The sequence below is a fragment of the Dendrobates tinctorius genome, unplaced genomic scaffold (assembly GCF_039654945.1).
Source record: "Dendrobates tinctorius isolate UK_male_01 unplaced genomic scaffold, ASM3965494v1 ptg000021l, whole genome shotgun sequence".
NCBI classification, from domain to species: domain Eukaryota; kingdom Metazoa; phylum Chordata; class Amphibia; order Anura; family Dendrobatidae; genus Dendrobates; species Dendrobates tinctorius.
The window spans coordinates 16,553,835-16,580,027 of record NW_027361689.1 but is presented as its reverse complement, the minus strand read 5'-3'; the positions used below and the strand labels follow the sequence as shown (position 1 = coordinate 16,580,027).

Below are 26,193 nucleotides of genomic sequence, written 5' to 3'. Positions count from 1 at the left end.
CCCTAACCATGACCCTAATCCTTAACAAAACCATACTTAACCCTAACCCTGACCCAAACCCCAACCCTAACCCTGACCCTGACCCTAACCCTAACCCTAACCCTAACCCTAAACCCCCTTAACTAACCCTAACTCTAACCCAAACCCCTAAATTCCATGGTTTAAAAAAAAAAACGCATATGCAAAAAAACGCATACATGAGCATGCCAGTGCGCACATATGCGCATCCATAGGCTATAATGGCCATTTTTAGCGCAAAACGTGCGCATATGTGCGCATGCGCTTTTTTGCAGGGCCAAAAAATGCAACATGCTGCGTCTGGAAAATCCCAACGCACACCCCAAAAAAACGCAGCGCATGAAAATCGCATACATGCGCTTACCAGCGCGCAGGTATGCGCACCCATGTTAAATATAGGGGAAAAAACGCATGCGCAGGTGTGCGTTTTTTTCCAGCGCTAAAAAACGCAAATGTGAAACCAGCCTTAAGCTTGTCAACCTTAATTAACTTCATAATACAAGTTGCGCACTGAAAAATGGGGGTTATTTGGCTAAATTTGTGGGGGGGGAGGGCTGGCTGCAGGTTTTCATGTGCCCTGGGCGAAAGAGCGCCCCTTTAACACATACCACAACTCATCATGCTCCGATACGGCAGAGAAATAGCGGTATAGTACAATGAAAAATACCTCACTTTTTACATCTCATGACGAGGCCCATCTATTTCTCCATACAAAATCATTGGTCCCATATAATGTTTGAAACAGTATATGATGAGCTCCACATAATGCTACAGTATATGTTGGTCCCCATGGATGAAGCTCCACTGTCTTATGGGCCCAAATAATGCTCCAAACATAATGGGCCCCATTTCTAATGCTCTAGTGTATAATGGGCCCTGTAAATGCTGCTCCAGTGTCTGATGTCCACCTTTGGAATGTTCCAGAGTATGGTGGGCCCCATCTATCATTCTCCAGAGTATAGTGCTCCCCAAAAATTGCTGTCCCAACATAGAAAACAATCAAATAAGTCTCCTCACTAGGGAATCCCTGTACTTGTCTGGACAGGTGCTGTAGCTTGCTTAACAGCTCGCCAGCCATTCTCACGCCCAGTATGGATTGTACGTGATTGCACAAAGGTTAGAAAGGGTACCGTATCCCTGGATAACATGTATGGATAGCGTACACATTCAAAATATATGTCTATACAGCATGAGGCAGGCTCAGACGGTGTTAGGCCCAGTATGGATTGCACGTCATTGCACAAAGGTTAGAAGGGGTACCGTATCCCCGGATAACATGTATGGATAGCGTACACATTCAAAATATATGTCTATACAGCATGAGGCAGGCTCAGACGGTATTAGGCCCAGTATGGATTGCACGTCATTGCACAAAGGTTAGAAGGGGTACCGTATCCCCGGATAACATGTATGGATAGCGTACACATTCAAAATATATGTCTATACAGCATGAGGCAGGCTCAGACGGTGTTAGGCCCAGTATGGATTGCACGTCATTGCACAAAGGTTAGAAAGGGTACCGTATCCCCGGATAACATGTATGGATAGAGTACACATTCAAAATATATGTCTATACAGCATGAGGCAGGCTCAGACGGTGTTAGGCCCAGTATGGATTGCACGTCATTGCACAAAGGTTAGAAAGGGTACCGTATCCCCGGATAACATGTATGGATAGCGTACACATTCAAAATATATGTCTATACAGCATGAGGCAGGCTCAGACGGTGTTAGGCCCAGTATGGATTGCACGTCATTGCACAAAGGTTAGAAAGGGTACCGTATCCCTGGATAACATGTATGGATAGCGTACACATTCAAAATATATGTCTCAGGAGGCAGGCTCAGACGGTGTCAGGCACAGTATGGATTTGACGGCCCAGATTACACAGCGGAGGAGCAGGGAGAGGTAAAGATTGCAAATGCTGGGGCCCTGGCCAAGCAAGGGGGGCCCACTCGTGGGCGTCGGTACTGGCACTGGGCCCCTCATAGTACAGCGGTGTGTCTGACGGCGGGTGTGCACCACCACCGTCAAAGACACTTGATTGCACTATGAGGGACCCTGTGCCAGTGCCCGCGCCCAAGAGTCGGCCTACCCACCTGTCCAGGGCAACGGCACTCGCACGGTGTCGTGCGCTAGGTGGTGACCCCGGCCATGGGGGGGGAGGCAGCACAGTTAGGGAGTTTTAGAAAGTGGCATATGTTGATGTTGGACATTCAACTGATGCAAAAGGCGAAATAGGTGAAGTACCAGGAAGAGGTGGACCAAAGCAAGCCATTTTTCTGTCAACCTATGTGTCATCAGGGGAAGGTGGGACAAAATCCTTGGAAACCCATGCGTGGTTCATTTTAATGAAGGTTAGATCATCCACATTTTGGGTTGACAGACGGGTCCTTTTTTCTGTCAGGATTGATCCAGCTGCACTGAAGACTCTTTCCGATAGCACACTTGCAGCTGGGAAAGCGAGCTCCTGTAAGGCATATTGTGCCAATTCAGGCCAGGTGTCCAGTTTAGCGGCCCAATAGTCAAAGGGGAATGACCTGTGTGGGAGAACATCGATATGGGAGGAAAAGTAGTTTGTAACCATAGTTGACAACTGCTGTCTCCTGTCACTTTCCATCGATGCAGTATTACCAGTTGTGTGAGCGGTATTTGAAAAATCAGTCCACAACATTGTCATGAAACCCCTGTCTCCAACGCCACTTCTGCTGTGTGCACCACGAACACCTCTGCCAAGCTGCCCCCGGCCCGTACGGCTCGTGTGAGAACCATCACTGCTGCTGTGTGCTGGGAATGCCTCAAGCAACCGATTTACCAGAGTTGCTTGTTTATTAGCCAATATTAGGTCAAGGTTCTCCTGTGGCATGATGTTTTGTAATTTGCCTTTATAGCGTGGATCCAGGATGCTGGCCAACCAGTAGTCGTCATCGTTCATCATTTTGGCAATGCGGGGGTCCCTTTTTAGGATCCGCAAGGCATAATCTGACATGTGGGCCAATGTTCCCGGTGTCAATGATGCACTGCGAGTGCTGGGTGGAGGAGCACTTTCTGGCAAATCCACATCCCTCCAGTCACGCACAAACCCTGTACCAGACCTTGCCACGCCAACATTTTCACTTGCCCCACGAGATGCATCCTCCTCCCCTAAGTAATCATCCCCATCATCCTCCTCCTCCTCTTCTTCCTCCACCTCGTCCAGGAGAGGTCCCTGAGCAGACAATGGCTGAATGTCATCAAGGATTCCCTCCTCCTCTTCCTCCTCATCAACATTGGCTGCAGACGCCTGCTCCTTAAGGTGCGTCAAAGTTTGCATGAGCAGACGCATAAGTGGGATGCTCATGCTTAGGATGGCGTCGTCTGCGCTTACCAGCCGTGTGCATTCCTCAAAACACTGAAGGACTTTACAAAGGTCTTTCAGCTTCGACCACTGCACGCCTGTCAACTCCATGTCTGCTCTCAAAGTGCCTGGCCGTGTATCCTCCCACAAATGCATTATGGCCTGCCTCTGCTCGCACAGCCACTCCACCATGTGCAGGGTGGAGTTCCACCTTGTTGCAATGTCGATAATGAGGCGGTGGTTGGGAAGGTGGAGCAATCGCTGCAGCTTCTGCATACGAACGGAGTGTACAGGCGACCGGCGGATGTGCGCGCACAGTCTTCGCACCTTCTGGAGCAGGGCTGTTAACTCCGGATAATTTTTGAGGAAGCACTGCACCACCAGGTTCAAGGTGTGAGCCAAGCAAGGTATGTGGCTGAGTTTTGAAAGGGCTATGGCTGCCACAAAATTACGGCCGTTATCACTAACTACCTTGCCTGCCTCAAGATGTACACTGCCCAGCCATGACTCAGTTTGTCGCTTCAAGTACTCGGCCAGCACCTCGGCGGTGTGTCTGTCGCCCAAACACATCATCTGCAACACAGCCTGCTGACGCTTTCCACTAGCTGCTCGATAGGGGGACACATCGTGTGCAACAGTGGCAGCTGCAGATGGAGTGCTCGTACGACTGCGCTCTGTGGACGAGCTGTCGCTTCTGGAGGAGGAGGAGGAGGGTCGAACGCCTACAGCCAACTGTTTCCTATACCGTGGGCTAGGCAGCACTGTCCCACCACCGCTGTCCCCTGTGGACCCTGCATCCACCACATTAACCCAGTGCGCAGTGATGGACACGTAACGGCCCTGGCCATGCCGACTGGACCATGCATCAGTTGTGAGGTGCACCTTTCCGCTCACTGACTGCTTGAGTGCATGGACAATGCGGTCTTTCACATGATGGTGGAGGGCTGGGATGGCTTTGCGAGAGAAGAAGTGGCGACTGGGTAGGTCATAGCGTGGTACTGCATAGGCCATGAGTTCGCGGAAAGCTGTGCTTTCCACCAACCGAAAGGGCATCATCTCAAACGAGATTAGTTTGGCAATGTGGGCATTCAAACCCAGTGTACGCGGATGAGAGACTGAGTACTTTCTTGACCTACTCATAGTGTCTGGGAGGGTGAGCTGGACTTGAGAGCTGCATATGGTGGAAGTAGCGGTGGACAGGGCGGACTGAGAGAGGGTTGATGATGGTGATGGAGTTGGTGTTCTTTCTGATGGCCTAGAATCAGTCTTTCGTTGATATAACAGTGGGATTCCCTGACTGCTGTGGCCTTGCAATGACACCTCAACATTTGCTGCTGTGCTAACCGGTGGGCTTACAGTGGGGGAAACAATGTAGCGTTGCTGACTACCTTCGTTGTGATCAGTTGCACATGTGGCACTTGAGGTTTGGTGTTGTGTCCACGCTTGCAAGTGCATGCTGGTTAAATGTCTAAGCATGCAACTGGTATTCAAATTTTTCAGATTTTTCCCTCGGCTAAAGGTCTTTGCGCACTTCTTACAGATAACCTTGGCCTGATCATGAGGATTTTGTTCAAAAAACTGCCACACTGCACTCTTCCTACTTTGGCAGACATTTTGCGGCCTAGCACGCTGTGATCTTTTGACCCTCTGGACAAGCTGTCCAGCAACTCTTTTGATGTTTGGAACCTGTCTTTGGAGTGCTCCGGGCCTGCCAGATAACAGCTGTTGCGATGTCGATGTCTGCTGTGGATGCTCCTCATCTGAGCTATTGGAAGCAGCACCCTCTTCCCCCAATGGATGCCAATCTGGGTCAACAACTGGGTCATCCATCACCTCCTCTTCTATGTCATGTGCACCTTTCTCTGTGTCACCGTGTATGGTGGTATAGTGTGCGGGAAGGGGCACCTGAGTCTCATCAGGGTCAAAATCTGGCTCTGTACACTGCGAGGACAATGTAGTGCTCTGAGTGAATGTACCAGCAGAATCATCCATCAGCGGCTGTGCATCAGTGCACTCCATGTCAGATTCATCTTGGCCTGGGTAATTCACCATTTGACTTGATAATCCAGGCATGGTATGTGAAAACAGCTCCATGGAGTAATCAGTAGTATGGCCTGCGTCATCCTTCAATCTTGGTTGGGGTGAAGGACACAAGGAAAGGTGTGGTTCATGAACATGAGCCTCCAATGACAACTCAGTGCTTTTACTTTTTACAACTGAAGAAGAGGAGGCGATAGAGCTGGAGGCTGAGTCAGCAATGTAAGACAAAACTTTTTCCTGATGCTCTGCCTTTAAAAGCGGTTTGCCAACTCCTAGAAAACTAAGCGTTCGAGTCCTTATGTAGCCAGACGATGACGCAGGGTCAGCACCTCCTGCATTCGGTCCTATTTTGCTCTTGCCACTACCATCAGATCCACCACCAACACCATCATTACCAGCTGCCAACCCCCGCCCAATTCCACGGCCTCTTCCACCAGCCTTCCTCATTTTTGGTAGAAATGTAGACAAAATCCAACAAACTATATAGTAATGTAAAACAAGGTACAAGGTGTCTATAGGACAGGGGAGTTTTAGAATTTCTGCACACACTTGTGGACAGAGGACACTTGTGGATTGTGTGCGGCCCACTGATATCTGAGCGCTATGTGACACGCTCGATGGCACAGCTGCCTGTGACCAAAGTGACGAGAGGATAATGGAGATTTTGAATCTCTGCGTACACTTGTGGACAGTGGACACTTGTGGATTGTGTGCGGCCCACTCATATCTGAGCGCTATGTGACACGCTCGATGGCACAGCTGCCTGTGACCAAAGTGACGAGAGGATAATGGAGATTTTGAATCTCTGCGTACACTTTTGGACACTGGACACTTGTGGATTGTGTGCGGCCCACTGATATCTGAGCGCTATGTGACACGCTCGATGGCACAGCTGCCTGTGACCAAAGTGACGAGAGGATAATGGAGATTTTGAATCTCTGCGTACACTTTTGGACACTGGACACTTGTGGATTGTGTGCGGCCCACTGATATCTGAGCGCTATGTGACACGCTCGATGGCACAGCTGCCTGTGACCAAAGTGACGAGAGGATAATGGAGATTTTGAATCTCTGCGTACACTTGTGGACAGTGGACACTTGTGGATTGTGTGCGGCCCACTCATATCTGAGCGCTATGTGACACGCTCGATGGCACAGCTGCCTGTGACCAAAGTGACGAGAGGATAATGGAGATTTTGAATCTCTGCGTACACTTTTGGACACTGGACACTTGTGGATTGTGTGCGGCCCACTGATATCTGAGCGCTATGTGACACGCTCGATGGCACAGCTGCCTGTGACCAAAGTGACGAGAGGATAATGGAGATTTTGAATCTCTGCGTACACTTTTGGACACTGGACACTTGTGGATTGTGTGCGGCCCACTGATATCTGAGCGCTATGTGACACGCTCGATGGCACAGCTGCCTGTGACCAAAGTGACGAGAGGATAATGGAGATTTTGAATCTCTGCGTACACTTGTGGACAGTGGACACTTGTGGATTGTGTGCGGCCCACTGATATCTGAGCGCTATGTGACACGCTCGATGGCACAGCTGCCTGTGACCAAAGTGACGAGAGGATATTGGAGATTTTGAATCTCTGCGTACACTTTTGGACACTGGACACTTGTGGATTGTGTGCGGCCCACTGATATCTGAGCGCTATGTGACACGCTCGATGGCACAGCTGCCTGTGACCAAAGTGACGAGAGGATAATGGAGATTTTGAATCTCTGCGTACACTTTTGGACACTGGAAACTTGTGGATTGTGTGCGGCCCACTGATATCTGAGCACTATGTGACACGCTCGATGGCACAGCTGCCTGTGACCAAAGTGACGAGAGGATAATGGAGATTTTGAATCTCTGCGTACACTTGTGGACAGTGGACACTTGTGGATTGTGTGCGGCCCACTGATATCTGAGCGCTATGTGACACGCTCGATGGCACAGCTGCCTGTGACCAAAGTGACGAGAGGATAATGGAGATTTTGAATCTCTGCGTACACTTGTGGACAGTGGACACTTGTGGATTGTGTGCGGCCCACTGATATCTGAGCGCTATGTGACACGCTCGATGGCACAGCTGCCTGTGACCAAAGTGACGAGAGGATAATGGAGATTTTGAATCTCTGCGTACACTTTTGGACACTGGACACTTGTGGATTGTGTGCGGCCCACTGATATCTGAGCGCTATGTGACACGCTCGATGGCACAGCTGCCTGTGACCAAAGTGACGAGAGGATAATGGAGATTTTGAATCTCTGCGTTCACTTGTGGACAGTGGACACTTGTGGATTGTGTGCGGCCCACTGATATCTGAGCGCTATGTGACACGCTCGATGGCACAGCTGCCTGTGACCAAAGTGTCGAGAGGATAATGGAGATTTTGAATCTCTGCGTACACTTGTGGACAGTGGACACTTGTGGATTGTGTGCGGCCCACTGATATCTGAGCGCTATGTGACACGCTCGATGGCACAGCTGCCTGTGACCAAAGTGACGAGAGGATAATGGAGATTTTGAATCTCTGCGTACACTTGTGGACAGTGGACACTTGTGGATTGTGTGCGGCCCACTGATATCTGAGCGCTATGTGACACGCTCGATGGCACAGCTGCCTGTGACCAAAGTGACGAGAGGATAATGGAGATTTTGAATCTCTGCGTACACTTTTGGACACTGGACACTTGTGGATTGTGTGCGGCCCACTGATATCTGAGCGCTATGTGACACGCTCGATGGCACAGCTGCCTGTGACCAAAGTGACGAGAGGATAATGGAGATTTTGAATCTCTGCGTACACTTGTGGACAGTGGACACTTGTGGATTGTGTGCGGCCCACTGATATCTGAGCGCTATGTGACACGCTCGATGGCACAGCTGCCTGTGACCAAAGTGACGAGAGGATAATGGAGATTTTGAATCTCTGCGTACACTTGTGGACAGTGGACACTTGTGGATTGTGTGCGGCCCACTGATATCTGAGCGCTATGTGACACGCTCGATGGCACAGCTGCCTGTGACCAAAGTGATGAGAGGATAATGGAGATTTTGAATCTCTGCGTACACTTTTGGACACTGGACACTTGTGGATTGTGTGCGGCCCACTGATATCTGAGCGCTATGTGACACGCTCGATGGCACAGCTGCCTGTGACCAAAGTGACGAGAGGATAATGGAGATTTTGAATCTCTGCGTACACTTGTGGACAGTGGACACTTGTGGATTGTGTGCGGCCCACTCATATCTGAGCGCTATGTGACACGCTCGATGGCACAGCTGCCTGTGACCAAAGTGACGAGAGGATAATGGAGATTTTGAATCTCTGCGTACACTTTTGGACACTGGACACTTGTGGATTGTGTGCGGCCCACTGATATCTGAGCGCTATGTGACATGCTCGATGGCACAGCTGCCTGTGACCAAAGTGACGAGAGGATAATGGAGATTTTGAATCTCTGCGTACACTTTTGGACACTGGACACTTGTGGATTGTGTGCGGCCCACTGATATCTGAGCGCTATGTGACACGCTCGATGGCACAGCTGCCTGTGACCAAAGTGACGAGAGGATAATGGAGATTTTGAATCTCTGCGTACACTTGTGGACAGTGGACACTTGTGGATTGTGTGAGGCCCACTGATATCTGAGCGCTATGTGACACGCTCGATGGCACAGCTGCCTGTGACCAAAGTGACGAGAGGATAATGGAGATTTTGAATCTCTGCGTACACTTGTGGACAGTGGACACTTGTGGATTGTGTGAGGCCCACTGATATCTGAGCGCTATGTGACACGCTCGATGGCACAGCTGCCTGTGACCAAAGTGATGAGAGGATAATGGAGATTTTGAATCTCTGCGTACACTTTTGGACACTGGACACTTGTAGATTGTGTGCAGCCCACTGATATCTGAGCGCTTTGTGACACGCTCGATGGCACAGCTACCTGTGACCAAAGTGACGAGAGGATAATGGAGATTTTGAATCTCTGCGTACACTTTTGGACACTGGACACTTGTGGATTGTGTGCGGCCCACTGATATCTGAGCGCTATGTGACACGCTCGATGGCACAGCTGCCTGTGACCAAAGTGACGAGAGGATAATGGAGATTTTGAATCTCTGCGTACACTTTTGGACACTGGACACTTGTGGATTGTGTGCGGCCCACTGATATCTGAGCGCTATGTGACACGCTCGATGGCACAGCTGCCTGTGACCAAAGTGACGAGAGGATAATGGAGATTTTGAATCTCTGCGTACACTTGTGGACAGTGGACACTTGTGGATTGTGTGCGGCCCACTGATATCTGAGCGCTATGTGACACGCTCGATGGCACAGCTGCCTGTGACCAAAGTGACGAGAGGATAATGGAGATTTTGAATCTCTGCGTACACTTGTGGACAGTGGACACTTGTGGATTGTGTGCGGCCCACTGATATCTGAGCGCTATGTGACACGCTCGATGGCACAGCTACCTGTGACCAAAGTGACGAGAGGATAATGGAGATTTTGAATCTCTGCGTACACTTTTGGACACTGGACACTTGTGGATTGTGTGCGGCCCACTGATATCTGAGCGCTATATGACACGCTCGATAGCACAGCTGCCTGTGACCAAAGTGACGAGAGGATAATGGAGATTTTGAATCTCTGCGTACACTTTTGGACACTGGACACTTGTGGATTGTGTGCGGCCCACTGATATCTGAGCGCTATGTGACACGCTCGATGGCACAGCTGCCTGTGACCAAAGTGACGAGAGGATAATGGAGATTTTGAATCTCTGCGTACACTTGTGGACAGTGGACACTTGTGGATTGTGTGCGGCCCACTGATATCTGAGCGCTATGTGACACGCTCGAAGGCACAGCTGCCTGTGACCAAAGTGATGAGAGGATAATGGAGATTTTGAATCTCTGCGTACACTTTTGGACACTGGACACTTGTGGATTGTGTGCGGCCCACTGATATCTGAGCGCTATGTGACACGCTCGATGGCACAGCTGCCTGTGACCAAAGTGACGAGAGGATAATGGAGATTTTGAATCTCTGCGTACACTTGTGGACAGTGGACACTTGTGGATTGTGTGCGGCCCAACGATATCTGAGCGCTATGTGACACGCTCGATGGCACAGCTGCCTGTGACCAAAGTGACGAGAGGATAATGGAGATTTTGAATCTCTGCGTACACTTTTGGACACTGGACACTTGTGGATTGTGTGCGGCCCACTGATATCTGAGCGCTATGTGACACGCTCGATGGCACAGCTGCCTGTGACCAAAGTGACGAGAGGATAATGGAGATTTTGAATCTCTGCGTACACTTTTGGACACTGGACACTTGCGGATTGTGTGCGGCCCACTGATATCTGAGCGCTATGTGACACGCTCGATGGCACAGCTGCCTGTGACCAAAGTGACGAGAGGATAAGGGAGATTGGATTGCTTTTAAAAAAGCAGTTTGCGGAGCAGTGGGTAAACAGCAATGCCAGCGTGTCAGGAAGCCTTAAAAGGCAGCCCAACAACCAACACCACTGATACACCACTATATAGCCTCCCCTTGCACTGCACACACAGTGACTTGTGTGTTGTGCAGGCCAAATCGCTAGCAGCAGAAGCAGTTTTTTTGTCTTCTTCCCTGCCTAACGCTCTCCCTACAGAATCAGCAGCAACCTCTCCCTATACTAAGATCGGTAGAAGTAAGATGGCGGTCGGCGTGCACGCCCTTTTATACTCCCTGTGACGCCCACCAAAGCAAGCCAATCACTTGCATGCCCTTCTGAAAGATTGTGGTGACCCGTGCCTATGTCATCACGTTGCCCACAGTGTCCGTGGATCCTGATTGGCTGAAAAAGAGCGCAAAACAAACTTTTGAAACGCAACTTTGGCGCGTAAGTCGCCGACCTCGTGGCCGACCTCATCCTAGGGTCGGGTTTCGTTTCATGAAACCCGACTTTGCCAAAAGTCGGCGACTTTTGAATTTTTTCGACCCGTTTCGCTCAACTCTAATGCTAAGGCAATAACGACATTGTGTGACCAGAAACGGTAGATAATACTGAGGTTAAGGCTATACTTAAACTTTTTGTATTAAGACTTTTCAAATGATTTTCAAGACGTTTGTACAAGATTTACAGATGATTTTCCTCTTACTCTAGGAAAAGCAATATCAGAGATATGCATTATTCTCTATTAATAAGAAAAATAGCATTTCCAAAGGGCACTGGTATCACAGTCATTTTTTAATGAAGTGACATAATAAGTATACTGTAGATCTAACCCTCACCTAAGGTGGCCCATTTTGTTTGTCTACTGCACCTGACACAGCTTAACATCTTGAACAGATAATTATAAACTTCAACAATGTACTAAAATAAACCCAACAGAGTATATAATACTAGATGGTGGCCCGATTCTAATGCATCGGGTATTCTAGAATATGTCGCTGGGCGCGACCAATCAGAAAAGCGTGGTTCAAATCCCGCAGCAATTCACGGGCGGACTGCACCTGTCGCTGATTGGTTGCGCCCGGCCAGTCGCGACCAATCAGGCTAGAGCCGGTCATCTCCCGGCTGCGTTGCCCCTGACCTCCGTGCAGCGGGAGATGACCCACGGCAACCGTCGGGAGATCAGCGGCTAGCTCCGCAGATCTTCCGACAGTAGGGGTTGCGTGCCTCGTTCGAATTCCGCGCCAATACGCGGCCGAACTGCGCCTGTCGCTGATTGGTCGCGGCCGACCGCAACCAATCAGCGTCGCAGGATTCGCGGCCGGACTGCCCCTGTCGCCGATTGGTCACGGCAGGCCGGCCGCGACCAATCGACGACGCGGGATTTCCGTTACAAACAGAGAGACAGACAGACAGAATTTGACGATTATATAGTAGATTATAGGAGTACTTCACCCTGTTTCAATTTAACATTATTGATAGGGTAAAGACAAATTGGTTATGTTCCCGATCTGGAAATACTTTATGTGCAATATTGTGATGACAATGTGCTAAAGGCATAGTGACGTTACCTTCATGTAATAAAAAATTGTGACTAATCCTATGCGCGTAAGAAACCCTGCTTCATGTTCCATAAGGAGAAATCCTAAGAGAGTCTTTAAGATGGTAGGTGACTTATGGATTACACATCATTCTTCCAGTAAACACAAGGTTGGTCTCTGTTATAAATAATAATTTATAGACATCAATTATATTCTGCACTTGGTAAAATTGGCTCTTCAACTTACTAAAGAGAAGACTTCGGCATCAAATCCCAAATTGGAGCAATGTGTCACTTGACGTAGACCCTGTAATAGATAAAACAAAGAAAATGCTTTTAACCCGAAGTAATGGGAGTTTTAGTGTATTATCACGTTTTGTGTACGTGAGAGTAATACATGTACGGGGTTGGGGAATAGGTATCGACTGAGACTGAAATTCAGCCCTGGCATTCGCAATCACACAGGCCCATGTTGTTCCCGTCTCCAAGCACCAGATGGGATATATTACTAATATTACCCTGGATGGGTAAATGGCCAATATTGCTAATGATACCTGTGGCCTACTGGGGTAAGTAACGGAGTCAGCGACTTTGTGCGCCGTCACAACTGTTAACAGTATGGGTGTCTTGAGAACACCTATTCAGTTAACAATGTAGCAGACAAGGCAGCCGATGACCAGACAGGCCCTTCTGGCATTTGCCAGAATTGCCAGATGGCCAGTTTGGTCCTGATGTGGAGTAGTTTTTCTTTTATTAGAATCCTTTTTCTAAATACTAGCTCGTTTCTAAAGCATGAAATACATTGGAAGAATTGAAAAGAAAAAAAGACAATTATACTAAATAATTTTCTAAGTAGATGGAACTTTCCAAGCTTGAAGAAGCAAGCACTACGTCATGGATGTCCCATGTTTATTTACACCGGCTGAAAATAGATAAAAGAGCACCCTGCAGTGCCCGGAAGTGGAGGGAGTCAGGCTGCGTGCGGCGAGGGATGCAGCATAATAGATGAAGAATTTTAGTAATGCAAGAAGAATATTACGTTTTATGAAGCAACTATAAAAAGCTGCAGGAGGCTGAGATGTTTGTAATTAACAACAAAATTAAAGATAACTACTGGTAAGCACAATCAAGGATTAAAAGGAATGTGTTATCAGGAAAAGAACATACTGCTTTTCATCAGATATTTATGTAAAAGGTATTTTTCTTTAATGTTGATTAGCAGTATGAAAAACTGAAATTTTTTCTAAATCTAAAAAACATGGAAAATTTGAAAAAAAAATTCTCAAAACAAATGAAAGTTCTTTTTTTTAATTTTATTTTATCCTTAAATATAATTTTAACACTGGCCACTGGGTGAAACAGTAGATTCATAATTCCAGTTCTATTTAATAGCCGCATAGATAAAAGCAGCAATCGCCCTGCTGATTTGTATAAAAATATTTTTTTTCTGTGCGTTATATACTGGAGCTAGAGATATTACCTGTCATTGTAGTCCTGCCTGCGTGGATAATGAATACTGGGCACACTTGTAAGTTGCAGGTATGAGAAGATATTTTAATACATACAGTAGCCACAAACGTTTCGGTCAGCTACGCCGACAGGCGGCGGATTACCGCGTCATAGGACACAGAGCAGCTCTGCTGCCTTGCAGAGCCACAGTAACGGTCACTGACCACTTATGCTTTCCATCAGCATTTACAAGATTTGATCTGCTATTAACCCTTTCGCGCCTGAGCCTGTTTTTGCCTTCGTGACCAGGCCAATTTTTTCAATTCTGACCAGTGTCACTTTATGAGGCCATAACTCTAGAACGCTTCAACGGATCCTGCTGATTCTGACATTGTTTTCTCATGACATATTGTACTTCAGGATAGTGGTAAAATTTCTTAGATATGAACTGCGCTTATATGTTAAAAAAATCGAAATTTGGCAAAAATTTTGAAAATTTTGCAATTTTCAAACTTTTAATTTTTATGCCCTTAAATCAGAGAGTGATATCGCACAAAATAGTTAATAAATAACATTTCCCACATGTCTACTTTACATCTGCACAATTTTGCAAACATAATTTTTTTTTTTAGGAAGTTATAAGGGTTAAAAGTTGACCAGCGATTTCTCATTTTTACAACAAAATTTACAACACCATTTTTTTTAGGGACCACCTCACATTTGAAGTGAGTTTGGGGGGTCAATATGACAGAAAATACCCAAAAGTGACACCATTCTAAAAACTGCACCTCTCAATGTACTCAAAACCACATTCAAGAAGTTTATTAACCCTTCAGGTGCTTCACATGAATGAATGGAATGTGGAAGGAAAAAATAAACATTTAACTTTTTTTTCACAAACATTTTACTTCAGAACCATTTTTTTATTTTCACAAGTGTAAAAACAGAAAATGAACCACAAAATTTTTTGTGCAATTTCTCCCAAATACGCTGATACCCCGTATGTGGGGCTAAACCACTGTTTCAGCACACGGCAGAGCTCAGAAAGGAAGGAGTGCCGTTTGACTTTTTCAATGCAGAATTGGCTGGAATTGAGTTAGGACGCCATGTCGCATTTGGAGAGCCCCTAATGTGCCTAAACAGTGGAAACCCCCACAAGTGACCCCATTTTGGAAACTAGACCCCTTAAAGAACTTATCTAGATGTGTCGTGAGCACTTTGAACCCCCAAGTGTTTCACAGAAGTTTATAACGTAGAGCCATGAAAATAAAAAATCATTTTTGTTCCACAAACATGATCTTTTAGCCCCCAATTTTTTATTTTCACAAGGGTAACAGGAGAAATTGGACCCCAAAAGTTGTTGTCCAATTTGTCCTGAGTACACTGGTACCCCATATGTGGAAGAAAACTACTGTTTGGGCACACGGGGGGGCTCGGAAGGGAAGTAGTGACGTTTTGGAATGCAGACTTTGATGGAATGGTCTGCGGGTGTCATGTCGCGTTTGCAGAGCCCCTGATGTGCCTAAACAGTGGAAATCCTCCACAAGTGACCCCTTTTTGGAAACTAGACCCCCCCAAGGAACTTATCTAGATGTGTGGTGAGCACTTTGAACCCCCAAGTGTTTCACTAAAGTTTATAATGTAGAGCCGTGAAAATAAAAAAATCATTTTTTTTCCACAAAAATGATCTTTTAGCTCCCAATTTTTATTTTCACAAGGGTAACAGGAGAAATTGGACCCTAAGAGTTGTTGTCCAATTTGTCCTGAGTACGCTGGTACCCGTCATGTGGGGGGGACCACTGTTTGGGCACACGGTGGGGCTCGGAAGGGAAGTAGTGACGTTCTGGAATGCAGACTTTGATGGAATGGTCTGCGGGCGTCATATTGCATTTACAGAGTCCCTGATGTACCTAAACAGTGGAAACCCCCAATTTGAATTCCAACCCTAACCCCAACACTCCCCTAACTCTAGCCCTAACCCTAGCCCTAACCCTAGCCCTAACCCTAGACCTAGCCCTAGCCTGCCTACCTGCTTTTTTTTTCTTTACTTTTTTTTTATTTTTGTGTTTTTTATTTTTTGTATTTTTGACTCATAGTAACGCCACTTCTCCTCTGATCTCACACTGGCAGATGATCAGAGGAGAAGCAGCGTTACTATGTGACAAGATTGCTGCCCAGCACATAGTAACGCCACTTCTCCTCTGATCTCACACTGACAGATGAGCAGAGGTGAAGCAGCGTTACTGTGTGACAAGATCGCTGCCTGACACAGCTGTGACAGGCAGCGATCAGCTGTGCCAGGCAGCGATCTAGTGACACTGTAACGCTGCTTCACCTCTGCTCATCTGTCAGTGTGAGATCAGAGGAGAAGTCGCGTTATAATGAGGGAGATCGCCGGGAAACAAGCAGCTTTCCCAGCGAGCTCTCTCATTGGCTGCTGTGACGCGACGTCATCAGGACCTGAACCAATCAGGTCTCGATGACGTCGGGGGGTCCCAGCATGCATTGTGCACCGGGATCCCTGCGTTATAAGGTATGAGGGGGTCCCGGGGGGCACAAAACCGCCGACAGTAGATAAACGTCGGCGCTGCACAAAGCCCAGCAAGCGCCAACGTTTATCTACTGTGGGCGGTCGCGAAGAGGTTAAATTCTTATGTGGGAAACCCACACGATCCTATATACTTACCCTAGTACACTGACGAAGGTCTTAACTGACCGAAACGTTTGTACCTAGTGGCTACTGTATGTATTAAAATATCTTCTCACACCTGCAACTTACAAGTGTGCCCAGTATTTGTTATAAATAGAGTTGAGCGACTTTAGTCGGATCGGGTTTCATGAAACAAAATTTGTTTCAGATGAAACTGGTCCGACTAGGGCAAAAAAAGTCGGAGTTTCGTCCGAAACCCGAACCCAATGCAAGTCAATGGGGAATAAAAGTCGGCATTGAGTGGATGAATGTCATCTGCTCAATGCCGACTTTTATTCCCCATTGACTTGCATTGGGTTCGGGTTTCGGCGACTTTTTTTGCCCTAGTCGGACCAGTTTCATCTGAAACAAATTTTGTTTCATGAAACCCGATCCGACTAAAGTTGCTCAACTCTATTTATAAACACTTAAGGTTTGGGAGCCTACTGATCGGCACCTCCTCCCTCACTGGCTGTGCTATAACATTTGGCTATGTGTGGATAATGAGACTGCTGAAAGTATTCTGTAATGATTAGGAAGTGTGAGTCTAGTGTTAGGCCTAGTGGCCAGTGTGAAAATGCAAAATTTGTGATTTTAGTGTAGAGTATTGGAAAAAAACAAACCATATCGGAACTTTAAAAAAAAAACCCTACATTTAACAAAACAGCCTGATCTAGGTCATACACTGATGATACAAATCACTTTGACAAAATCATCTATTAATCTTTGAATGGTGAGAGTTTGCTAGAAGGGATCATCATAATTGCAAGAACATCTATTCAGTTCTATTTCTTGCTCTGTTCTAGACATAGGTAATGGAAAATGGCAGGTCTGACCAGGCAAATCACATTAAACAAGGCCAGGTAAGTAAAATATATTAGTGGCGACTCAAAAAGAGGCTTACAGTTATAAATATAGGCCGAAAAAAAACAAGGAAAAGACATTGTTGCCCATAGCAACCAGAGCTCAGTTTCCGTTAAACTGCTCTGCTAAAATGAAAGCTGCGTTAGGATTGGTTGCTATGGGGCAACTTGTTGTTTTTCTTCTAGACGGAGTCATAAATCTGCCCCATAGTTTGAACAATATTTTATTTTTCAAGGAAAATTGGGTGACGAGGCGGTGCCTACAAGTCACTCTGCATCGACCTAATTACTAGGATAAAGGCCAAGAGCATTAAACAGAATGAACCCAAGCTAATAACAGAGATGTCAGGTCCTTGGCGCCTCAGGCCTCAGTGATAATGATCTGACAGGCCATACATTATATAATGGCTGCCTTCACTACACTTGCCTGACGAGAGCACTTTAGAAGCTGCTAAGTACTCTACTCAGCTCGAGAGATTCGCCATGAAAAAAAAAATAGAAAGATGGCACTTAGCCGTCCAGGTTAACAGTGGGCATTAAGCCTTTTTATGTATTATCGCTGTCCTGAACTCCAAACAGGACACTGAGATGCGCAAACCGCTATCTAGAAAATTTTCTAAGGAAGAACAAATCTAGGAATCAGTCGATAGATGGTAGATCTTGACTTTTTTAGCATGAAAGTTTTGTAGGTGAAGCTATAATGGAGATTTATTCGATTGAACGCAACAGGACATGGCCGTCTTTTCTCACACAGCCAGGCTGAAGCTCGGCATCAATTATTAACTCCACTTCAAACACAGCAAACAATCCAGCTACTTAATTACACTCAGTCCTCCACATTATTTATACAAGGAGAGAAAAAAAGGGTGAATGCTTTTGTCATTAATCTGACTGAGAGACAAAAATAGGAGGCTATTTATGATATAGATGTGGGGGACACGGCATCTCTAAGACTTCAAGGCTCAGAAACACTTGGCGATTTTATTCCATTGATATTGGTAATTAAGGGATTAAAAAATGTAGAATAGATGCAAGGAGGTCCACTTTTTACAAAATATAGTAGGAGCTCCCCATTATGGTAGGACTCAAGTGTTGGGATGAAAAATAGGCAGAAGAACCGGCAACAATCTGAGATATGCAGATGATACAACACTACTGGCAGAGAAAAAGAAGGACCTGAAGGTGAAAAAAGAAAGCAAGAAGATTGGCATTTACCTGAACATCAATAAAACCAATATCATTGACTATCATCAACAAGGAAATCCACAGAAAGATCAACATTGAAGAAACAGAAGTGGTATACAGCTTCACTTTCCTTGGGTCCCTCTTTGATCACAGTGAGAGCAAGGATTGATTAGTACTGGGTCATTCATTCATGGTGAGTATGGACCAAATATGGAAGTACAGTCACTGCCAAAGACGATTGTTTTCCCAATTGCGACATATGGCTGTGAGATGTGGACATTTGTGAAATTAGACATAAGAAAAATTGATGCCTTTGAGATGTAATGCTGCAGAAGACTTACAAATCCCATGGACAGCTAGGATTACCAACAAAAATGTTCATGATCATATGAACTCATTGTTGTCCCTTGAAGGCAAGCTACCCTAACTACAGTGGATGGAAATGGACCTATTATGGACATGTGGAAAGGGGAAAATTCAATAGACAGGGAAATGATACTCATGGTCAGCGGTAAAAGTAAGAATAGTAAACCAAAGACCTGTTGACTGTATACTATCAAGAATGATGCAGGAATGAACATCAAGAAATTGAAAGAAGCCAAGGAAAACAGGGACGCATAGCAAGACACAGCCTATAGAGTATCGAAGGTTCGGACAGGACCAAATGGGTAGAATCGGAAGCCATTTTGTTATTAGTCCTCAGATGCAACCATAACTTTATCTACTTGAAGCTTCATCCCTGTTTGCAATCTGGACAGCAAATATACACAATCTATACATCTGCTGTCGGGTATTGAGGTGGCGTTCGTTTGGCTCACCAGAGCAAATACATTTTAAGGTCTTCCTGTCCAATCAATACAAAAAGTAAAACGTTCATGATGGTATTGCACTCAAATAAGATTGTCTGCTGCTGGAATTTGTGCTTGGTAGACAATTCTCTAGCACTCTGGTGGTCCTTTCTGGCTATGCATGATAGGTACACTGATGAAAAACCCTCTAAAATACCAACACTTTCTCATGCTCAAGAGTCACAAAACCCTTTATTGTAGAGTACAGTCAACCATGACATGGCCTAAATCCTCCATTGTAGTGTTAAAGCTCATTTATGCGAGTCATTTTCTGCCTAAAATTAACAAATCACTAGGCCCTGATGGCATTCACCCTCGGGTATTAAGGGAGTTAAGTAATGTGATAGACAGGCCTCTATTCCTTATATTTAAAGACTCTATAGAAACAGGGTCTGTTCCTTTTGATTGGCGGCAAGCATATGTGGTACCAATATTCAAAAAGGGGTGTAAAAGGGAACCTGGAAACTATAGGCCGGTAAGCTTAACATCTGTTATGGGTAAAATTTTTGAAGGGTTTCTAAGGGATACCATTATGGAATATCTCAATGTTAATAAATGTTTAACTCCATATCAACATGGACTTATGAAGGATCGCTCCTGTCAAACTAACCTGATCAGCTTCTATGAGGATGTAAGCTCTCAAATGGACCAAGGAGAATCATTGGATGTCATTTATCTCGACTTCTCTAAAGCATTTGACACTGTCCCACATAAAAGATTGGTAAGTAAGATGAGAAAGCTTGGGCTAGGGGAAAATGTGTGTAGATGGGTAGGTAGCTGGCTTAGTGATAGAAAACAAAGAGAGGTTATTAATGGTGCATACTCAGATTGGGCCAGGGTTACTGGTGGGGTACCACAGGGTTCTGTATTGGGCCCCCCACTATTTAATATATTTATTAATGATCTAGTGGATGGCTTACACAGTAAAATATCAGTATTTGCCGATGATACAAAACTATGTAAGGTAGTTAACACAAAGGAGGACAGTTTGCAACTACAGACAGATTTCAGTAAATTGGAGAATTGGGCTGAAAAATGGCAAATAAGGTTTAACACTGATAAGTGTAAGGTTATGCACATGGGAAGGAGAAACAGATGCTAGAATTACTTACTAAATGGGAAACTGCTGGGGAAATCAGACATGGAAAAAGACTTAGGCATCTTAGTCAATAAGAAGCTAAACTGGAGTGCCCAGTGTCAGGCAGCTGCCACCAAAGCAAATAGGGTCATGGGATGCATTAGAAGAGGTCTGGGGACACGAGATGAAAACATAATTCTCCCTCTGTACAAATCACTCGTCAGACCACACTTGGAGTATTGTGTGCAATTTTGGACGCCGGTGCTCAAGAAAGACATTACTGAACTTGAAAGGGTTCAAAGGCGGGCTACTAAAATGATAAATGGAGTTGGTTCACTACAATACCCAGAAAGGTTATCAAAATTAGGTCTATTTACTCTAGAAAAGAGAAGACTTAGGGGAGACTAAATATATATATGTACAAGTATATCAGAGGGCAATACAGAGATCTCTCCAATGAACTGTTTGTACCAAGGACTGTGACAAGAACAAGGGGGCATTCTCTTCGTTTGGAGGAAAGACAATTTCTGCACCAGCATAGAAGAGGGTTCTTCACGGTAAGAGCAGTGAGGCTCTGGAATTCTCTTCCTGAGGAAGTGGTAATGGCCAACTCACTGAATGAATTTAAGAAAGGAATGGATGCTTTTCTTGTGAGTAACAGTATAGAAGGTTACGAATAACATAATATTATAGGTAGATGATTGACCCAGCTTAGTGGAAGGGATTTTTTTCCCTATGGAGAAAACTGGCTTCTACTTTGTGGGTTTTTGCCTTCCCCAGGATCAACAATGCAGAACAGCTGCACTAAAAATAGGCTGAACTAGATGGACATAAGGTCTTCCTTCAGCCTTCAAAACTATGTTACTGTCATGTCGGACGCTGTTCACACCACAGCGTCCGGCAGGCAGCGGTAGTTCCATCTCCGTCCACTATAGCCTCAGTGGCGCCGGCTTGATTTTACTCAGGTTATCTGGGGTTAATCTAGCTGGAAATCAGGTGGGATGTTTGGTCACGCCTACGGTCTTTAAATAGTCGTGCTGGCCTGTGGGCGTCGCCGATTATAGCTTGTGTTTTGTGCCAAGTGGTTCCGGTCTGGAGTGGAGGTGTTGGAGAGAGAAATTCATATCTGGTGTCGTATGATCCGTTGTTACCTTTTCGCCTTCCTATATTTGTGCTTTGTTTTGCCCTGTTCACATTATAGTATTGTCCTGTGTGTATGCGGCGCGGTGCGGTTTAAGTTCTCCCTGTCTGTCATTACTGTGTGGGTTTTGGTGGTTTGACAACTCACTGGGTGGAGGGTGGAGGGTTCAGCTTAGGGCTGAGCAGGAGATAAGGAGAGGCTGGAGGCTCAGGCATTTGCACCTTTAGCAAAAACCCTGAGTTGAGGGTCAGACAGGGTTTTCCCTAGTTTGAGGGACTCCGCAGGGGCCCGGGTTTTGTCAGCCTCCTTCGACCTAGGCCTCGCATAACATTATAATCGGCCCAACATTTTTCCATGGATTCCATGACTTCCATAAACCGCCAGTTGGCGGCGCTGTCCGTACAGGTCACCGAGTTGAAGGGGGCAGTTCAGCAGCAGGGCCTGGTTGTAGCTAATGTACAAGTGGCTTCTGCTGGTGCAGGTGCAGAGCCTAAGATTCCGCTGCCTGAACGATTTTCTGGGGAACGCAGCAAATTTGTCATCTTTCGGGAGGCCTGCAAGTTATACTTTCGCATGCGCCCGGTCTCCTCAGGTAATGAGGCTCAGCGGGTGGGTCTGGTGTTATCATTACTGAGTGGGGACCCCCAAGCATGGGCGTTTTCCTTACCAGCCGACTCTGCTACGTTTCATTCGGTTGAGAATGTTTTTTCAGCACTCGGGCTCATTTATGATGACCCCGACAGATTGGCTTTAGCAGAATCTAAAATCCGCGCCCTCCGTCAGGGGGAACGTATGGCGGAAGACTATTGTTCAGAATTTCGCCGTTGGGCAGTAGACACACAGTGGAACGACCCAGCGCTGCGGAGTCAGTTTATTCATGGGGTCTCAGAAAGAGTTAAACAGGCCCTCCTGATGTATGAGACTCCTGCATCGTTGGAGTCTGCCATGAGTTTGGTTATACGCATTGATCGCCGTTTGCGTCAAGGGGCGCAGGAGACGCTGCCTCTGGGGGAAAGCAGGGGTGCCAGTGTGGTTGCTGCAGATGAGCCCACGGAACCTATGCAAATCGCTGGGGTATCACATGTGCAGCGTCGCGTTCCTGGGTTCAGGAAGCATGGAGCATGTTTTTACTGTGGTAAAAGAGATCATTATGTAAATGCTTGTCCTGTGCTACCAAAGAAAGTCGCACCGGCGGAAAAGTGGTAAGCTCAGAGGGTATGGAGGAGGCCCAACTGAGCGTATGCATATCCTCCATGATGGTATCTCAATGTATGCTCCCTGCCAGGGTTATTATTGCGGGCAGAGAGCTACCAATATCAGTGTTTGTGGATAGCGGTTCAGCCACCAATCTCATGGATGAGGAGTTTGCACGCATGGCAGGTTTCAAGATCGAAAAACTCCCTCATCCTATTCGTGTGGTTACCATTAATGCCGCTCCCCTCCCACAGGGGGAGATTACTGAGTTTGTAGCTGAGGTTAAACTCCACATTGGGGTCCTACATTCTGAGTGGGTTACATGTAAGGTACTCAATAATCTCCCAGCACAAATAGTCCTGGGTTTCCCATGGTTGTCTAAGCACAACCCGGTGATTGACTGGAGAACCCAGGACATAGTCCAGTGGAGCAGTTTCTGCCAGGAGAATTGCTTGGCCACATGTGTGTCCGCCGTGAAGCCCAGCCTTCCGGAGGCATTGCAGGATTTTGCGGACGTATTCTCTGAGAGGGGTTGCTCAGAACTACCTCCACATCGAGCCTATGACTGTCAAATTAGGTTAAAACCCGGGGCTAAATTGCCAAAGGCGAGGATGTTTAGTATTTCTGGTCCGGAGAGACAAGCTCTTAAGGACTACATTGCGGAGAGTTTAAGTAAAGGGCACATCCGGCCTTCATCCTCACCTGTAGCAGCGGGGTTTTTCTTCATTAAGAAAAAAGATGGGGGGTTACGCCCGTGTCTGGATTTCCGGGAGTTAAACCAGATTACGGTCCGTGATCCCTACCCGATGCCTCTGATCCCTGATTTGTTCAACCAGGTGGCTGGTGCGAAGTGGTTTTCCAAACTTGACCTCAGGGGGGCATATAACCTCATAAGGGTCCGTCAGGGGGATGAGTGGAAGACGGCATTTAATACCCCTGAGGGTCATTTTGAAAGCCTAGTTATGCCATTTGGATTGACAACCGCGCCTGCTGTGTTCCAACATTTCATAAATGATGTATTTGCTCATGTGCTGGGGAAATTTGTGATTGTGTACCTGGATGATATCCTTATTTATTCGAGCGACCAGGACACTCATTTAGAGCATGTCAGGCAGGTGTTACAGCTGCTCCGTGAGAATAAGCTCTATGCTAAGCTTGAAAAATGCGTGTTTTTTGTTCAAGAGTTGCCTTTTTTGGGATATATTGTGTCCGCCGCAGGGTTTAAAATGGATGCCGCGAAGGTGCAAGCGGTGCTGCGATGGGAACGGCCTGGTAATCTAAAAGCGCTCCAGCGGTTCCTTGGGTTTGCCAACTATTATAGGAAGTTTATTAAGAATTTCTCTACTATAGCCAAACCGCTCACGGACATGACGAAAAAAGGTACCAATCTCGCTATCTGGTCTGAGGATGCGGTGCGTGCATTTGAGCTTCTGAAGAACCGTTTTGCTTCAGCCCCCATTCTGGTGCAACCGGACGTATCTAAACCTTTTACGGTGGAGGTCGATGCGTCTGAGGTGGGAGTGGGGGCAGTACTGTCACAGGGCTCGTCCTTGAGCAATTTGCGTCCATGCGCCTACTTCTCCAAGAAGCTGTCGCCGGCCGAACGGAATTACGACATCGGCAACAGGGAGTTGTTGGCCATCAAATTGGCTTTTGAGGAATGGCGACACTTCTTGGAGGGGGCGGCCCACCAGGTCACAGTCATCACCGACCATAAAAACCTGCTCTATCTGGAGTCGGCCAAGCGTCTGTCTCCCAGGCAGGCTCGCTGGGCATTGTTTTTTACACGTTTTAACTTTCTGTTGACTTACCGTCCTGGGGCAAAAAACACCAAGGCGGATGCCTTGTCCAGGTGTTTTCCGGGGGGAGAACCTCGGGAAGAGCCGGTACCCATCCTCCAGGAAGGTGTAGTGGTTTCGGCTCTCACGACTGAGGTAGAGGCGGAGATTGCCGAGGCCCAGGAGGAGGTACCACCAGGACTTCCCGCTAATAAGTCATTCGTACCCCTTCATCTTTGTCTTAAAGTGTTGGGGGAACACCACGACTCGGTCCTGGCCGGTCATCCAGGGGTTAAGGGCACCTTGGAACTGGTATTGCGCCCCTTCTGGTGGCCAAAAATCCGGCAGGATGTGGTTTCCTACGTGACAGCTTGCATCACGTGCGTCAGGGCCAAGTCGCCCAGAACCCGTCCTCCTGGCACTCTACAGCCTCTGGGGATACCTAGTAGGCCATGGACAGAAATCTCCATGGACTTTATCACAGACTTGCCTGCCTCAGCGGGGAACACGGTCATCCTGGTGGTGGTTGATCGATTTTCGAAGATGGCGCACTTTGTGTCGTTGCCTTCCTTGCCCAACGCTAAGACGTTGGCTCAGGTCTTTGTGCAGGAGGTGGTCAGACTGCACGGAGTTCCGTCGGACATAGTGTCTGATAGGGGTACCCAGTTTGTGGCGAAGTTTTGGAAAGCTTTTTGCTCACGATTGGGGATCAAGTTGTCTCATTCGTCGGCGTTTCATCCGCAGTCAAATGGTCAAACTGAGCGCATGAACCAAAATCTGGAGCAGTATTTGCGATGTTTTGTGTCTGACAACCAAGAGGAGTGGTCGACGTTCCTTCCCTTGGCCGAGTTCGCATTAAATAATCACCGCCAAGAATCATCGGGAGAGTCTCCGTTCTTTTGTGTTTATGGGCACCATCCTCAGTTTTGTACCTTGCATCAGGGGGGCTCTGGGGGCGTCCCAGAGGAGGACCGGTTAGGAGTTCAACTATCATCGGTCTGGAGGAGTGTGAAACAGCGATTGCTGAGCATGAGTGCAAGATACAAACGTGTGGCTGACTTTAGACGCGTGCCAGGTCCGGACCTGTGTGTGGGTGATTGGGTGTGGTTAGCTACTAAAAACATAAAACTCAAAATTCCATCATTGAAATTGGGTCCAAGGTTTATTGGCCCTTTTAAGATTGCTGCCATCATAAACCCGGTTGCTTATCGGTTGGAGCTTCCTGCGGTATACAAGATACACAACGTGTTTCACAGGTCTTTATTGAAAAAGGTGGTAGGCTCTGTGGACACGACGCCGATGCCACCTCCAGTCATGGTGGATGGCGATTTAGAGTTTGAAGTCTCCAAGGTGGTGGACTCTCGAGTACTGCGCCGTACTCTTCAGTATTTGGTGCACTGGCGGGGGTATGGTCCGGAGGAGAGGTCTTGGGTACCAGCCTCGGACATACATGCGGATCGGCTGGTCAGTTCCTTTCACCGCCGTCATCCGGACAAGCCGGGTCCTATGAGTCTTGAGGGCCCTGGGGTCCCTCGTAGAAGACGGGGTACTGTCATGTCGGACGCTGTTCACACC

At 46.9% G+C, this 26,193-nt stretch overlaps 1 protein-coding gene across 8 annotated transcripts in view; it reads right to left on the bottom strand.

Moving 5' to 3' along the window:
• HPCAL1 (hippocalcin like 1) overlaps positions 1 to 26,193 on the bottom strand; it is a 290,362-nt gene that overhangs the window by 174,389 nt on the left and 89,780 nt on the right. For 7 of the 8 annotated variants that reach the window (XM_073568218.1, XM_073568220.1, XM_073568222.1 and 4 more), the window contains exon 2: positions 12,641 to 12,700. The exons of the other annotated variant lie outside the window; for it this stretch is intronic. The gene's annotated coding sequence lies outside the window, so the exon portion shown is untranslated. The remainder of the gene's footprint in view (positions 1 to 12,640; positions 12,701 to 26,193) is intronic. 8 annotated transcript variants of the gene reach the window in all.